General features: G+C 48.9%; 1 pseudogene; it reads right to left on the reverse strand.

Moving 5' to 3' along the window:
* Positions 1-15,850: 15,850 nt before the first annotated feature.
* Positions 15,851-17,485, reverse strand: LOC144101641 (uncharacterized; annotated as a pseudogene).
* Positions 17,486-17,771: the final 286 nt, after the last annotated feature.

The raw sequence follows: 17,771 nt of genomic DNA on the forward strand, positions 1-17,771 counted from the left end.
AATCGCTGCGACTGGCCAACTATGTATAAACACTGGCGAGCGGTAACGTAATCGATTGTAGCGTCCCGTTGTCTGCCAACGTGTGGAGCCAGGAACTCCAGTCGGCCGTACTCGGGAAGTGTAATTGCCGACGTGTCCAGGCATCGAAGGTGGGAATCGTGATAAGCCTCCGCAATACGCTGTTCCGAGCGCGCGCCTTGATCATGAGCGCTGCGCTCCGGATCTATAACAAAGTCCGTGAGGCTAGCTTCCGTCACCGTTCGGTTTTCCAGGAGGCCCTGCAGTATCCACTTCAATGTGTTTTGGAGCAACACATTGTGCGATTCAACGCTGATCTTTGTCAGTGTCCTAGTGCCGGCCACGTACCACGAATTGTGCGCGGTATTTCGGAGAAGTTTCGCCAATTATGCAAGCATGTAGCGAGAGTTCCTCGGGGGACCAGTTTGCTGTTTTAACGCTGCTAAAAACTCATTGGCGTCGCTGCCTTTCATGCGCAAGTTCGCGAATCTGAGAACCTTCAAGTATGGTACCCTCTGGAGAGCCTCCGTGATCGCCGCGGAAAACGCGACCGGATAATCCTCAGCTGTAGAGCATTCCAGTTGTTCCAGCCAGACTCACGAGAGACGGGATGGCCCGGCAGAAATCCTTGCGCCTCACCAAACTGTGGAAGCGAATCTTTAAAGACTTTATGAAAGCGTTGTCTTTCAGGGCGTCGCGCAGGAGCGTCTCGGACACCTTGAAGCTACCGGTACTGATGTCGAGAGTGGCAAGGTACGGGTGGGTCTTGAGAACAGAACAAAGTCACAAATTTGTGTGAAATACACTATACTAATCACAGCGCAAAGACAACTAGCAAATGCTAGTTATCTAGTATATCATACTTTCATTCGCACAGTATGACGATGCATACACGAAGGCTCCAAAAAACGCTTTGTTGTGGCTCGCCTCTTGCCCTTGTTCGTCATCATGCTGTGTGAATTATTGCGTTAAATGTTGTTCAGCATGACACCACTTGTAACAGAAAATCAAACTTTCTGAGACAATGAACTGCACTCTAGCATCTCTGGTAATTTCTTTCATTACCAGGCTCAGAGATTCTAATACTTCGTAACTCTATCTATTGACATGGAAATTTTACTGCTGCAGAAAACAAAAAAGAGGAATTAAGGAATTAGAGAAATGATTAGAAGATGCCTGTAAAGAAGGGCACGAAAACGAGATAAGCTATAGTTACAGTAAAAACAAAAGATTTGATGCGAGCACATTTCAGGGCGACAAAATCCATGTGTTGAGATTTTTTATGCGCACAGGGTGCAGAATAGTAAAGCACTGGCTGGCTGCATCTATTTATAAGACCTTTCCTCTTCATTTCTTCCTATTTCTGCAGCAAAGCATAACAAGTCGACTGTTGAAAATACATTTTAACCTGTATGACTATTTTTCTTGCTGAATGTATGGAAACCAAAGCTGCCTGTGCACACATCAGTTGTTTTAGGTATAGCTTGCTATAGACACCATGAGCCTCTGTTGCAGTTCACACAGCACAGTACCTGAAGACGCTTGCACACATGCAAAAGCCACAGTAGATTCTGCGTACTGTGCACTGCCCACTATGGTGCCTAGCACTCCCTGTCTTCCAGTGAGATGCAATTGTTGCGGTGCATCCATGCATTAGGGTTCCACATACAAAAAATGTCCGAGTTGATTGCGAGTTAAGTGAATAAGCTTAACAAGTTGACTGGTTCTAAGCAGGCAGATCAGTTGCGAGAGTCGTTTCTCACAGCATGGCAGATAACAATAACGGCTTCAGGACACTGTAGTTATGGAGGGCTCCAAATTAATTTTGACCAAGTGGGGGTTCTTCAAGCTACGCTGACATTGTATGGAAGACCGGCGCATTTTCCAAAGTGGCAAGCTTATTTTCGTGCAGAATGCTTTCAGTGATGGCTGCAAGTTGAAGCATACAAATTTTCGGCGTTCATTAAGTAGAGCCAACCAGAGGATTCATGGACGATGGCTAATGTGACGGCACCCACGAATGCCTATACTTAATCAGCATCACTTAGACCTCAGCTCTTAAAATCCAAACTTCAGGGCAAATGACTGCCCAGTACCACCAGTCTTCTGTTTCCATTGCATGATACCCCCGCAGGGGGGCGCCTGCAGCTTGCAGGCGTCGCGACGGTGAGTGGCGACACCGCGGGTTCCCGAGCATCCGCAGGGACATCCCCGCAAGGGGATGATGGTGAACTGTGCATCACCACGGACCCGAGCACCCGCGCCTCGCCGTGCGTGGCATCGCCGTGTCCGGGGAAAAGGGGATCCTGGTGGTTGAGCCGATGCCGAGCGTTTGGACCCTTAAGGCCCCTTGGCAAAGGCAACACACCACTTTGGCCCCAGCTTCTTGCAGACGGCACCTCCGGCCTGACCCGACCGGGGGGAATCGGAAGTCGCCTTTTCCTATCCTCCTCTTCATCTTTCACTTTCCTATCTCTGTCTCACAACTCTCCTATATCCTACTCACTTCTTAGTTTTTCCTTTTTTCCTGGCGGCGAGGGTTAACCTTGTGTGACCAACTACCCTGAGTTGAGTCATATTTGGTTATAGTTGAGGTGTACAGCTGGCGTGGGCCGGACTTGCTATCAAGTTCCTGTCCCGTCCCCTTGTTGGACTCCGTGGTGGGTGGCTGGCACCATGACCGAAAAACAAAGTTTTTTTTATGGCTCCCCAACTTTCAAAACCTGATCGCTCTCTCAAAAGAGGGCGGAACGAGGCAGACAACTTCTTTCAAAAAAGAAAAGTAACTTTCCCCAAATATCATGTGATCCACAGTGAACAACAAGATAAACAGGCAAGAATAATATCCCCCTTCCTTGTGTCAAAGTGCTTGACTGAAACCCTAGGCATTGGCTATAAGCTGTCAAAAATGGCCAGCGGCGACTCATTGCTCGAACTGTGTGACATGTCCAACATTCTAAGCTCTCCAACCTAACGTCCATAGGGGAAATCCCGGTCTCTGTGACTCCTCATCGCTCACTAAACACTGTCCGGCCACGGCTCACAGAGCTGCCGCGGTCGTAAAACTTGCGCAAAATGTGCCTCTAACGATCACCAGTCTGATGTATGTGACGCAGCCCTGTGCTGTGCAAACTGTGAAGGAGAACATGCTGCATACTCCAGGGCGTGTCCGTCCTGGAAGAAAGAAAAAGAAATTATCACCATAAAGACCAAAGAAAACATTTCTTTTAAAGAAGCGAGAAGGCGTTTTGCGCTTACAAACACATTCTTCTTCACAGCAAAACAAAACTTCGCTGATGTGGTGCGCAGGGGCGTAGCACCGCACAGCACTCCGGCACCTGCCAAGGCCCCTCCCACCGAGCCTATGGCAGGGCCATCCACGCCCCAGGCAGGGTCAGCGAAAGCTGCCCTGTCACTGCCAAAGCAGGGACCACCGGTCCATGGGTCGGCATCCCGCAGGACCTCCCCCCGTCGGGAGAGGCCTGAAACTAACACAACCGCGGCTGCGCGGTCCTCCAGCACCTCTGTTGAGGTGATGGATACAACACCCACTCCGCCTCCATTACAGCGGCGGAACAGCTCTGTTGAGCGAAAAAAAGACAGGCCCCTCATAACGGGCCCACCAAATAAGTAAAACTCCTTTCATTTTCTTTTAAAAACACAAGCATGGCTTTTTTAATTCAATGGAATTGCAGAGGACTTGTGCGGAATTATAGTGACATAACACATATTTTAGGGTCAATGTTACCCATAGTTTTATGTCTTCAGGAGACCAATCTTGGTCCACAACATGTGCATATCCTGAAACATTATCAAACTTTTAGACGCGATCGCGAGCAGGCAAATCGACTCTCAGGAGGCGTCGCAATTGTCGTCCAAAGCGGCGTCCCTGCTCGAGAAATAAAGCTCAATACAAAACTAGAGGCGGTTGCAGTCAGCATCGTCAGCTATAAAACACTAACAATTTGTTCCGTATACATTCCTCCACATTTTACATTAACAGTCCATGATCTAGAAGAATTGATAGTTGAACTTCCAGAGCCATATCTGGTAGTTGGCGATTTTAACGCTCACTCCCCTTTTTGGGGAAGCGAGCGCTGCGACTCTAGGGGGCAAACAATCGAAGATTTTATCCTCTCAAATAACATCTGTCTTTTAAACACAGGAAAACCAACTTATTGTTGCCCAAGCTCAGCAAAAATGAGCTTTCTCGATTTAGCTTTCGCATCACCATCGCTTTTTACTGATTTTAAATGGGATGTTTTAAATGACCCTCTGGGAAGTGATCACCTACCTATTATCATCAGCCTCTCATCGTCTACTGCAGTCATCCCCACAAGACCACGGCGCTGGAAACTTCACCTCGCCGACCGGTCACTTTTTACAGAAAGTGCCACTCTAAATAAAGAATTTTCTGAAGACCTCAGCATAGATGAAATTAATGACAGGTTTACTACATGCATAATATCTGCTGCAACACTCGCTATACCACAAACAACAGGACTCGTACACAAAAAACATAAAGTATGGTGGACACAAGAATGCACATTGGCAAAAAAACAACAAAATAAAGCTTGGGGCTCTCTGCGTCGGTATCCCACAGCGGAGAACTTGATTGCCTTTAAGAGGGCCAAGGCCAGAGCGCGATTCGTTCGGAGAAATGCCGAGAAATCCTCGTGGCAGAAATATGTGTCCTCTATAAACAGCTCAATAACCTCAAAAAAAATGTGGGAAAAGGTTCGAAGATTCAGTAGTGACCATACCCCTTTCACACTTCCTCTATTGACTACACCCGGGACACAAACATCATTAGAAGAACAGGCCAACATACTAGGTGAGCATTTTTCTGAAGTTTCCAGTTCGTCCAATTACACAAACACGTTCCAGAAGCACAAAGCAATAGCAGAAAAACAAAAACTTCCATTTGCAGCAGGTATACACGAGGACTACAATCAACCCATCACACTCCAGGAATTGATTAGGGCATTATCTTCTGGTAAAAAGACAGCACCAGGCCCAGATAATGTGCATTACGCAATGCTTGCCCATCTCTCTGAGGCTGCCGTGCAGGCATTGTTGAAATTCTTTAACAAAATATGGACAACTGGAAATATACCTGAGGAGTGGAAGAAAGCAATAATAGTACCTTTTCTGAAACCCGGAAAACAACCAACAAGTCCTAACAATTACAGACCGATAGCCCTCACCAGCTGCATCGCTAAATCTTTCGAAAGCATAATAAACACTAGACTGACCTTCACACTTGCATCTCGCCGACTCTTAGATTTACATCAATGTGGATTTAAGAAAGCATACTCGACCACTGATCACCTTGTCCGTTTAGAAAACACCATCCGAGAGGCGTTCATCCACAAACAGCACTGTATCGGTGTCTTCTTCGATTTGGAGAAGGCATATGATACCGCGTGGAAGTTCGGCATCCTCCATGACCTAGCAGATCTAGGGATCCGCGGCAGGATGCTGAACTGCTTGAACGATTTCCTGACTAACCGCACATTCAGAGTCCGTCTGGGAGCAACTCTATCAACGACATTCACCCAAGAGAATGGCGTACCCCAGGGATGCATTTTAAGTACGACACTCTTTATAGTAAAAATGAATTCTTTGGCCAAAGTAATACCTAAGTCCGTAATGTATTCAGTTTATGTAGATGACATACAGATAGCATACACTTCTTCCAACATACTGTCCTGCGAGAGACAAATACAAATCACACTCAATAAACTGGCTGCTTGGGCAGAGAAAAATGGATTCAAGTTCTCCCCTCAAAAAACAGTAGCTGTTTTATTCTCAGTACGACGAGGCCTACAGGTCGATCCCAATCTGTGCTTGAATCAAACCACACTGCCAGTCAAACAGGAACATAAATTTATAGGCGTCACTTTTGACAAGAAACTTACATTTCTGTCACACATTAACGACCTGAAAAAGAAAGCATCCCAAGCCCTCAATGTATTAAAGGTACTCTCGCGAAAACGGTGGGGGTCCGATAGAGCATGCCTATTGCAAATATATCGCTCTTTGGTGCGCTCCAAGCTGGACTACGGGTGTGTGGTATATGGTTCGGCAAGAGCATCCTACTTGAAACGACTGGACCCTGTTCATAATCTTGGTTTGCGCCTATCAACTGGAGCTTATAGAACATCCCCGGTAGAGTCTTTACGTTGAAGCTAATGAGCCCACACTAGAGGATAGAAAAGTCGCACTAACATGCACGTACATCCTAAAAACCCGTTCTCTCCCTAAACATCTCTGCTATCCCATTGTTACCAAGTGCCCATCCAAAAGATTATTTAACAATAAACCACAATCCATCCGGCCACTAATAATGCGCTTTGAAGATAAATGTGAAGAGTTAGGAGTACTGGATGCCCTGCCGAATATTGCACAAAAATATGAAAATTTACCACCATGGTACAACCTGCCTTCAGTGTGCGACTTCACACTGACACACTTACATAAAAAGGAAATGCCACATCAGCTCATACTACAAGAATTCTTTGAACTGCAAGAAAAATATGACACCTTCACTGAATTTTACACTGATGGGTCAAAAACAGAAAGTCATGTTGGATGTGCAGTAATTCAAGACAAAAATGAAAAAATGATACGACTGCCACAGTATGCATCGGTTTTTACTGCCGAGAGTTATGCAGTCTTTGTAGCCGTAGACCAAATAGTAAAAGAAAACATTAAAAATAGCGTCATTTACACCGATTCACTGAGTATGCTCAAAGCGCTGCACTGTAGAAACGCCGCTGAACCCATTATAGGAAACATCATACATAACATAATTAAAATAAAAAAACAAAATCATAACATTATATTCTGCTGGGTGCCCAGCCATGTTGGAATTGTAGGTAATGAGAGAGCAGATGCATGCGCAGCACAAGCTCGAATTTATCAAATAAAACAAGATAACATACCACACAGGGATTTTTTGAAATTAGTGCACAGTAAACTCAGAATTAAGTGGCAGGCTGCATGGGAAGAACAGGCAAACAACAAACTACATTCTATAAAACCCGTTTTAGGAGAATGGAAATCATGTAGACATCAAGAACGTTTTACTGAAGTTATTTTATGTCGGCTACGCATTGGGCACACACACCTTACACACAACTTTTTACTGACAAAACAAGACAAACCTCTTTGCGAAATGTGCGGCGATGTACTCACTGTAAACCACATTTTAATTTCATGTAGAAAACTGGAACAACTGAGAAAAAAATATTTTACAACACTCTACAATGAATACATCCCATTGCACCCCAAGTTGCTTTTAGGTGATCAAGCACTGGTTGATCTTTCAAGCATTTTTAAGTTTCTTAATGAAGCCAATGTTTTAAACAAACTCTAGGTATAAAAAGTGTAACATTTAACAAGAACCTAACCTTGTGTTTGGCGCATCATAGCCATAGTTGCTTTTGCGCCATTAAAATCAATATAACTATCTAACCATTGCATGATACTGAGGTATTCACCAGAAGTCGTTCATTATGGGTAATTTCACTGATCATGCTCTGCCACGCTGCACTTAGAGCCTTAGAGCTGCACTTAGAGCTGCTTTTATTCTCACATGAGCTAACTATACCCATCATTTAATTAACCTCCTGTAAATAAACTTTCCCATGAAGACAATATCTACAATTATTTGGTCACGTCTTGTATGGGTGTCATTATCCTTTGTTTGGCGCTTTTATAATATAAACCACTAACAAACGTGAGTCGTATTTCTCACATACACTGATGGAGTGATTATATGCCTCTGAGATAAATCCTGATAAAGCTAGCAATTGCCTCTCAGTGCATCCATTTTTCACTTCAGTCAGTGCCTGGCGGAGAGAGTTATTAAACATCACTCCAGCGCACAAAAGCACACGAACGAAGAGAATAGACGCCGCACATATTTTTGAGCGCTGGAATCTATCATAATTCAGCCTAAAACCATCTATCCCAGCTCTGTACACTTAGCCTCGTGGAGAACCTTTTCCTTGCCTTCCGCTGTCACTTTCCTGTGAGCACTTGCTACTGGAACTGCATTGTACTGCATTGCATTGTACCTGGTTCTCCTCGGATTGTTCTCGCCGCTGCTCCCAGCTCTTTTAAATAAACCCCCGCCTTACATTTGGTGGAGGAGCCGGGTAACAGCCCTGGAATTGCGCATCCGTACTCTCCCGCCACCTGCGATGCCTCACGACGTTCAACATCAAGCCGTGCAAGTGGCCCCAGCTGTTACGTGCGCCGGCTCCCTTCGCCAACGGGACCCGGCCATCTTCAGTGGGGCCGATGTCGAAGATTGGCTTACATCTTACGAGAGGGTGAGTGAGCCTTTACAACAAATGGGACGATGCCACCAACTATACTATATAACGTAATTTTTTATCTCACCGGCGTGGCTAACCTGTGGTATCGGAACCACGAGGTGGACATCGCACCTGGTCTGCTTTCAAGACAACCTTCTCCGAAGTGTTTGGTCGTCCTGCTGTCCGGAAACTCCGCGCCGAACAGCACTTGCGTGAACGGTCTCGTCATTGACCTATATGCAAGCGTGTTAACCTCTACATGTCTGAAGCTGACTAGATTAAACACATTTTGAAGGGTGTTGACGACGCCTTTCAGATGCTGGTAGCGCGCGATTTGCGCACCATTGCTGAAGTCGTCTCCCTCTGCCAAAGCTTCGAGGAGCTGCGGAAGCAGAGGTTCCAGACTGGACAGCACCCTCGACAGGTTGAGTCGCTTGCTGGACTAACACCGGCACCTGACACCTCATCGCTGCTGCAACAAATCAAAGACTTTGTTCGGGAAGAAGTGGCGCGTCAGCTTCCTCTTCTGCCGAACCCGACAAGGCAAGCTCCAGATTTAGCTCCGGCAGTGCACATGTCAACAGAGCATGGAAGCATACACAGCTGATCATGGGATCACCAATGTGTTCTTGAAATAAAAGTATTCATTCATCATTGTGTCTTGGTCACTTGTGGCAAGCATGCTTGAAAAGCAACGCTGAACCCGTTTCGTTTACTACGTGCGGCCGTGAAGAATGTTGCACACGGACGGGCTCGGTGATCCACTAGCTAACTTAGAACTCTAGTACAAGGTACTGGCGCGTCCATGTTTTTCAGGTTAGCCAACCCATGCTTTGTCCGTTTCTTTCGACGATATACTTGTTTCAGACTCGTCCGTAGATTAAATAGCACGCTGTAACCAAAGGACTGGATGGACAGTGCTCGATAAGGAGATATTTTGCTGAAATACGACGCGTACATTCTCACAAGAGGGTGTCGCACTGTTGCAACAAACATGAATGTACTGTACGTTGCGTACTACGCCTGCAACCGGGACGGCCGCACAAACTTGGAAAGTTCGCGGCGGGCGACCAGTAAATAAATGCACTGTTAGCGCGTGTTCACCAGCAAAACACGCCTGCTAGCCGTATGATCACGCTCGTGCCTTCTGCAGCACAGCTATAAAACGCTGACAACGGTGTTGCTATGTAACGCTTCTCGTTCGCTCACGTGCGAAAATACTCGCGTCGAGCTCGTGGCGTGTGCATAACCACAAAAAAAGTTGTACCGCAATATAAAGATCACTTGCGTGGCGCAAACTTGGAACAAAAGCATCGCTAGAACCCCAAAAAAACTTTTTTACCTGCTGTTGCGCGGCGTCCATGTCGTACAGTCGCAATCAATATGAACATGATCGCTCGAGCCGCAACCGGGACGAGAAGCAGCGCCACGTTACGTCATCACCATGCTTGGCGAGGAAAACATCAAGCTAGCTCCTCTCTCTTTTCGCTGTTCCTGTTACAGCTGACACTCCCCGCTATCTAGTAACATTTTTTCTTTTCCTTACGCGTCTCCAAGCAGGTAGTGGTGGCACCGCACGTGCTCCTTTCGGCTGTATACGGTGGGCGTGCACGCAGTCAATTGGCAGCTAGCATATCGTTCGAAGGTTCACCCATAAAGCCACCTTGCGACACATTTTTTATCGTCCAGGATGGAATTACGCGCGCATCCGTTGCCCTCATGCTTTTGTGTAAGGCGCGGGCTCTCTTCTCAGCAATCCTGCACTACGCAACTTTTGTGTCCTTTTCTTCATTGTGTTCTCTACTCCATGACAGTATTCCGCTGTTCTAAGTTGTTTCGGTGTTTAACACTCCCGTTAATTTGTATACTCGTAGCCTGCAGTTGCAGAAGCTGCTATTTTAGAGTAAAAAAAAAAAACTACAGCCCAATATTGGTGAATATTTTTTATTCACCCCCAAAAGAAAGAATAAATCTTCACACGCTGCATGTTCCTGTATAATGGAACTTAATCTCTGTCGATACTGTCCGCTTCAGGAACCTATCAAATTGCCTTCATTACTTGATAGGGTGTCCTCCTTGCTTTTGAAGTTTTTCTATTCTTCCGGGCAGTGATGTGTAGAGGGACTACCAAAGCCAAGTCTCCGCGAAGGCGATTCCACTCCGATTCCATTGCTTGTCACAGTGCTTCTGGATTCCGTGTGTCCGGATGTACGCTTGTCAGATTCGCTTTCATAATGCCCCAAATGTTCTCAATGATGTCGAGGTCCGGACATCGTGGAGGCTACTCCAGCTGTGGGATGTCACTGCTGTTCAGATACTCCTGCACTACAGATGTGTTGTGTGCGGGGCACCCGTCATGCTGGAAGTGAAAGCACCCATCCGGGAAAGGTTCATTATATGGAAGAAGAATGCATATGGAAGAAAAATGCTGTCACAAATTTCTTTGTAAGTTCAGGACGTTGTTCCAGTCGAAGCTGCCGGAAAAGAATAATAGAAAAAGTGAATTTTGAACTGCGCAGAAAGCATGCGCATGCCTATCATACCGAGAATTGGCGATCCTCCAGATGCGGAGGCGCTGATTCCAGCGTGTGGAGGACGTAGACTCGTCGCTGAAAAAGAATAATAGAAAAAGTGAATTTTGAACTCTGCAGAAAGCATGCGCATGCCTATCATACCGAGAATTGGCGATCCTCCAGACGCGGAGGCGCTGATTCCAGCATGTGGAGGACGTAGACTCGTCGCTGAATATCACTTGCTGCCATTGGTGCGACGTCCAGTTCCTGTGACGGTTAGCGAATTCTAACCGTTTCTGAAGGTGAGCGGCTGTAAGATGTGGCTTTCTTGCGGCTACACAACTTTTCAATCCAGCCTCATTAAGTCGCCTTCCAATAGTAGGGAGACTAGCTTCATCATCGAGCTGCTCGGCAATTTTTTTGGTTGTTATGAAGGGGTCTTGGACGGCTGCAGGTACGAGAAGGTGATCTTTATCTTGAATCATTTTCCTCGGCCTGCGACGATGAAAAGCATCTTTCGCGAGGTGGCGATGCGCGCGTGGCTTATGGGCGTGCTGAAGCTAGCGAAGACAAAAAAAAAGGAATGGAGCGGGTAGCTAGGTATGTTGATGTGCTATGATGTATTCTGGGGAAGGGGATACTGGTCCGGACATATGCTGGCCCTCTGGGCATCAATGTTGGGGACGAGGGGAGGGGAAGGGGATGTGGGGGAGGGGGAGGAAGGAACTGTGACCGTCCTCACTGCACTGCTTGTAATCCATGGGCGTGGCAGTAGCTGGTCGTCGGAAGTCGCAGGCGGCAGGCCGGCCACAGCAGCAGCATAGACACGAGGGGAGGGGAGGATGAACGGTCGCGCCCTGGGAGTGGCGCGCGGACGTCGGGGGCTTGCCAGAGGCTCAGCGAGGACTGGAGGTCAACTGGGGCTGTCAGCAGGGGGCCACCACGTTGGCTTGCCGTGTGCGCCAAGCGATCACGTGATGGCGGCATATTTAACCTTGACATGACTGGTATTTCGTGTACCATCTGCGAGTGCTCATACATGCCATCAAGTTTTCTCGTAATGAGACTAGCAAAGCTTCCACATTCCAACACGAAACCAAAGTGGACAACGAATATTGCACAACCTGTGTACATTTCACAGAAGTTAGAAAGTACAAAAAAAAAACATTCATACATAGGCCTCCTACAGCTAGCAGGAATAAAAAAAAAAACAAATGTATACAAATCATTCAACTTGTTGAGTTTGAAATACAGTTTTTTAGCAAAATAAAACATTACTCGTTTTAATCACAGCGTCTGTACAGCAAAACATTAGTCTACGGTCCCTTGTGGTGCGAATAAATGGTTCCGGGGCGGAGCCCTGCTTCTAGCCACAGCAACCTTGCTCCTCATTGGCCGATTCCGCGGTCGGCATATCGCGGTGTCGTCATTTAGACGTCACGATCTCAAAATTGAGACATTTTATCAGGGCGATCCGTAATACCGCCCCTGGTGCCTAGACCGGGCTTGTGGCGCCGGTCTTGTATTCAAAAATGAATGATTTCGTGAATCGTATAAAAAAATAGAGAACGCTTAAGCTTCGCTTTTAATAGTGGAACGAGACAGCGCGTGTTGCAGCACTGCCAGGGAGTGCACGGAACGCCATCGCCCGTTCGGCGCGACGCCTTGCCCGTTAGACAAATCGCTCTGCTACGTGCGGGGAAATGGACGCGCAGAGCGTCGAACCACGTAGAAGCGCTGCGAGGCGCCTTGCAGCACTCAGGTTACAGTCGTAGTTCGTCAGCACATCGTTCTCGACAAACCCGATGCATGAACGCCAGCATAGCTTCCGCGGCGAACGAACAGGCTGCAAGGCGCAAGCTTCGTGGTGAACGCGCTTTGTATGTGCGCTGCGTTGTTCGCCGCTCACTGCGTGATTGCTGTGTGCCCGCACGTACCCATTGCGCCCGAACTAAGATGTTGGACGCGTCACTTCCTTTTCTTTAAATCAATTTTCATTTCATTTTCCTTTCCTTACGGCGCGGTTCGGGTGTCCACAAAGATATGTGAGACAGGCCTCACTTCCTTTCCTTGTAACCAATTTTCATTTCATTTTCCTTCCCTTGCGGCGTGGTCCGGTTTGTCCACCGAAATATGTGACAGGCGTCCCTTCCTTTCCTAGGGCTGCCATCGCGCGCTATTTGTTGGGGCAGAGGCGTACACTGCGAGGAGGAGGAGGGATTTTTCGCTTACGGCTGACGCCGACGACACCTGCTTTTCTGCGACACGAGCTCCTTAACGCTGTCGCGTTGTTATACATATCCAGGCAATCCTAGGTTCCATGCAAAAGCAAGGCGAAGAAACTATAGAACGAAATGGTAGCCGTCAACGCGTGGCAGCAAAATACTGAACAGGCATTTTCGCACCTTCATAAACGGCCAAGCGCAGAAATGAAAACTAAATTTTGCAGTGGAACTGTCGCGGGTTCCAGCGTAAGAGGGCGCTCCTGCGACAGTATCTCCCACTAATAGATGAGACGCCCCTGGTGAGTGCCCTCCATAAAACTGGAAATTGCGCAAAATTAACTGGCTATCAGGCGTTACATCGCGATAGAGGAGAGAAACCAACCGAAACCACCTTCCTTAAACGCAATATTGCAGCCATAGAGCACGACCTAAACTCTAGAGATATTGAAAATGTATTTCTAGAAATATTGACGGCCAAAAGGAAGTACCGTAGCTTATTCCTACTAAATTTGTACAGCTCGTCTAGGCAGCAGAACATTAGATTCAGGGGGCCTCAATACGCAAAGCCATCAAGATAGGAGATTTTAACGCGCAGCACCAGGAATGGGGCTGCGCGAAACAAAACCCAAAGAGCAGACAACCGTGGGAGGACGGGCACGAGTTAGGGCTCACCCTACGTACGGACCCTGGACAGCCCACGAGGGTGGCGATTCGAATTGTCGCGGCTTTCAAGGTCACGGACGGAAGCGCGAGGCACGGCTACTGCTCCCGCTGCACCGTTGCTAGGGCCCGTTGCTATGTATGACGTCACAGTAAAAGAGCCTTGGTCATTGGCGAGAGCGTCTGCTTCGCCAAACCGGCCGGACTGCCGCGGGTGGTCAGACGCCGGCGCGACTTGTTTTTTGGTTGTGTAAGCGGACGGTCGTCGAGTTGGATGTGCGCGCAGTTGCTGGGTGCCGTCGGTGGTGATAGCTTCTTGATGGCGTTGTGCGTATCGAGCTTGTCTCCAAATTGCGGCCGCCTTGTGGTTTTCACCTGCTCTTGTGCTCTTGGAAAGTTCATTCCCGACGCATCCCCGCTTTACTGAGGACGACTCTTCGCGACGAAAACAGCATGTCGTGGAACAAAGCGGAGACGCGTCGGTTGCGCTGGAAAAGGATGATGGCTTCCCGTGCCCAGGTGACGATGAAGCCCGTTTCCGTTGATGTGGGCAACACCGCGGATTAACCTTTTGAATTGTGCTCACCGGTGGACTTGAGGAGCCGGAAGAGGTGAGTGCTGTCCCAACGCAAGCGAGAGGCCACGTAAATTATGGTGCTGGAGACATTATGGTACTGTTGAGAGTCGGACGCGGTGTTGCCTGGACCCAAGCCACGAGGGGACCCAGCCACTTTAAGGTAAGTCGTTTTCCGTCTCACGGTTCAGTACAAGGCGAAAAGGCTTGCTCTGTTTCATATTTATTTATTTATTTCAAATACCCTCATGGCCCAGCGCTGGCATTAATTATTGAGGGGAGTGGAACAAGAAACACAGATAACAGGAAATTAAAATACGTTCATGGGTTACAGCATACATACTGCACTGCTGTGAGTTGTACATGTATCAGGAATTGTGCACATCCACGGAAAGCTGGAGAAAAAAATACGAAGAATGAAAACAAGAACAAATCACAAAACTACAAATCAACAAAACAGAGTTCATGTGGGACTGCGAACCGAAGGGCACACATATCATGAACAAGAAAGGAAGGCGCTTAACTTTTTCTTGAAATTCTCGAGATCGTTGGTGAGTGCCACTTCTGGTGGCATGCGATACCACTTGGATGATGTTGTTGGCATGAAAGAATTTTCTTATTAGGGCGGGGGGGTGAGGCGAGCCTCCCACTCTGCTTGGGTTGTGACTGTTATAGGAGGGGGGGATGGCCGGAGGTCGAACCCCAGCTGCGATTCTACCAGAAGGCAGGACTGTGGCCCCAGGGACGGGCGGGACAAGCGCGGTTGTTGTGCCCAGAGACTTGACTGAGTATTTTTCTTGGGTTGTGGGTGTTTGAATGCCCTTTGCGACCGACCACCTGTTGGCCTTCGTGAGCCCACGAACTCCCTAGTGCCGGGTTCACAAGGGAAGGGACGAGGCGCTTGGTTTGGCGGACCGTAAGTAAGAAAGACGACACCATCCGACGATGGCACCACGGTGACTGTGGGTAGGGGGTAGGATCAGCCGTTGTGGTTGAGGAGGTGGAGGCCGATGCAGCGGTGGGGTTGTGGGGGGCTGGTGGTGCCGGCGGCGTGGGCGCGCCAGCGATACCGAGCTGCAACAGCTGTCCGCATGCGCCGTGCCAAGTGAGGGGGGGAGCGGAGAGAGTGAATCCACGTAAAGGAACGAAGATGAAGAAGGCACGCCTTACGAAAAGCAGCAGCGAAAGACTGACTTTGCAATTCGACAGAGCGAGTTCCACTCGGCCAGATTTGGCTCTCGCGCCACTCCATGTTTAAGCAAAGCTAAACCACAGCCAATTTCTTTTCACCCACTCCTCTCGCATTCGGCGGCGTGTCTGCGGCAGTGACGCGGGTCACTTCCCGCGCCTTTTTCCTCTTTGGGCGGATTTATCGCGCAATAACATGAGTAAAAGTTTTAATCATGCGCGTGCGTTTCACGCGGCCTTGCGGTTTTTTCGTGCAAACAAAGCGATTGTTAACGTGTATATACAGTAACGACGTCTTTCTGGTTCCCAATTTTTGGCTGAAAATATTTCCTTCGTGAAATGACCATGTTCAGCCGTCAAAGAACCACATAATCGTCCTCCGTCGGACGGTAAGTCCGATTTGAGGGCATCTAGTCCACGTGTTTCTACCACAGCGCGCTTTCGCTGCTTTCTGTCGCGCAATAACGCGTAACAGTCTTAATCGGGCGTGTTTCCTGCCCCTACAAGTTTCCTTCAGCATTATACACGGGTACTTGCGTGTGGCAATGCAAAAGAAATTACCTGAGTGCACAGTGGCGATGGTGAACTCTATATTAAAAAACAAGAGCAGTTCAAGCACCGGTTCCTGCACATAGCAGACTCGGTTTAGAGAGGGGAGGTCGGGAGAGAGACAGTGGCACGCATCGTGCTAGCTCTGCCAAGGCTCGTTTGGTGGCCCCCAGAGGGACCGTGAAAAGAAAAAAAAGCTGGCAAAGCAGCTTTGAGACCCGGAGGGCCTCGTGCAGTGCAGAGAGAGATGACAGAGGTCCTCTTCACATAGGGTAGTGCCTGGCGATGGCCTCCATCAGCCGAAGGAACGGGTCATGGCAGCGCTTCCTCCCGTTGATTGACTGCCACCAAAGCCAGCCCAGGTACGTCTCCGTGAGCTGCGGCGTAAGTTTCCGACCGCTTCTTATGAGCCGGGCCTTGGCCTTCTGCCATGAGCTCTCGATGCTCTGTGTATGAGCGCCGGTAACGGGATCAACGAAAAACTGTGAGTGGTTCACGGTCCGGTGAACCAAGTTCATGTTGACCCCGTTGCCATCGAGCAACCCCGGCACACATTGGTACGCCGCCCACTCGTCGCTGACAATGGTGGTCCCCGGCTTAACGTTGGCGGCGATGATGGCTCCCAGAGTCGCCGCGTCACGCCGGTCGACCTTGAAGAGGCGCAATTCCTTGGTCGCCTCCCAGATCATACCGAACACCCACGGTCCACGGTCCACCACGCCGCCGTAGTTATTCTGGCGGTGCGCTGGCACGTTGTCGCCTGCCAAAAGCCGGCCGCGGTGGCTTTGCGCTTTCCCCGCATGAGACACTCGTCTACCTGCACCACTTCGCCAGGTCCACCCATGAGGGGCTGCTGCGACAGCTCAGCACAGCAGACCTCGCGGACGTAGTTCGTCCAGTCGGTGCAGGCCTGCTTCGATACCTCCGCGTTCTGCATTTCTCTGGCGACCGTCATCGATATTTCCTTCGACATGCAGAAGGTGAGGTACAGCACAGCTGACCTCGGCAGCTTCACGTTTGGGCGGCCTAGGGAGTCCTTGCGGGCAAAAAAGCTCGCTGAAGCGCCTCCACTTGCTCGCAGAGCAGCACCTCCTCGTAACGCAGTGGTGCCGTGCAGTTGCGACAGTTGTTTTCGGCATCTGTTGCACCGGAACTGCGCCCGCTTCCCCTTAGGTGAGACGCGGTAGAAGGTGACAACTTCCCCCACGCAGTCCGGCTTGTCGTCATTGAACCCCAGTTCTCCACAAATGCCCCAGTATTCGGATTTCGCCGGGCGGCCTCCCGAGCTGGTGGACGGCTGGGGGGGTCGCACTGCAGATGACCGCGGTGCGAGACGAAGCGACTTCACGAATTCTTCCTGGACCGCTTCATCGGCCACGATGCGGCCCATTTCGCTGAATTTGGGATCCCAGCGCACCGAAGAAGCCATTGTGGAAAATGCACAAAAGAGACGGAAGTGGCAACAGTGACGGGTGAATCTCCGAAACCACTTCCAAAGAGTCTGAAGACAATGCAGTTCACAAAATGCAGCGCTTATATAGGGTTGAGGCCTAGAAGAGGGAGAAAGATATGAAGAGGAGCCCTCGCAAAACCACGTGACTTTTTGCGCGCAGGCCTTAGTGCTCCGTCTCGGAGGGCGGGGTTTGTGTTTTTTTTTTTAACGCCGGGAGTTCGCGGAGGGTCGCGACGCATTTCCCGCCAAAACTCGGTATGCGCA

Source organism: Amblyomma americanum, chromosome 8 (genome assembly GCF_052857255.1).
Source record: "Amblyomma americanum isolate KBUSLIRL-KWMA chromosome 8, ASM5285725v1, whole genome shotgun sequence".
Lineage (NCBI taxonomy): Eukaryota > Metazoa > Arthropoda > Arachnida > Ixodida > Ixodidae > Amblyomma > Amblyomma americanum.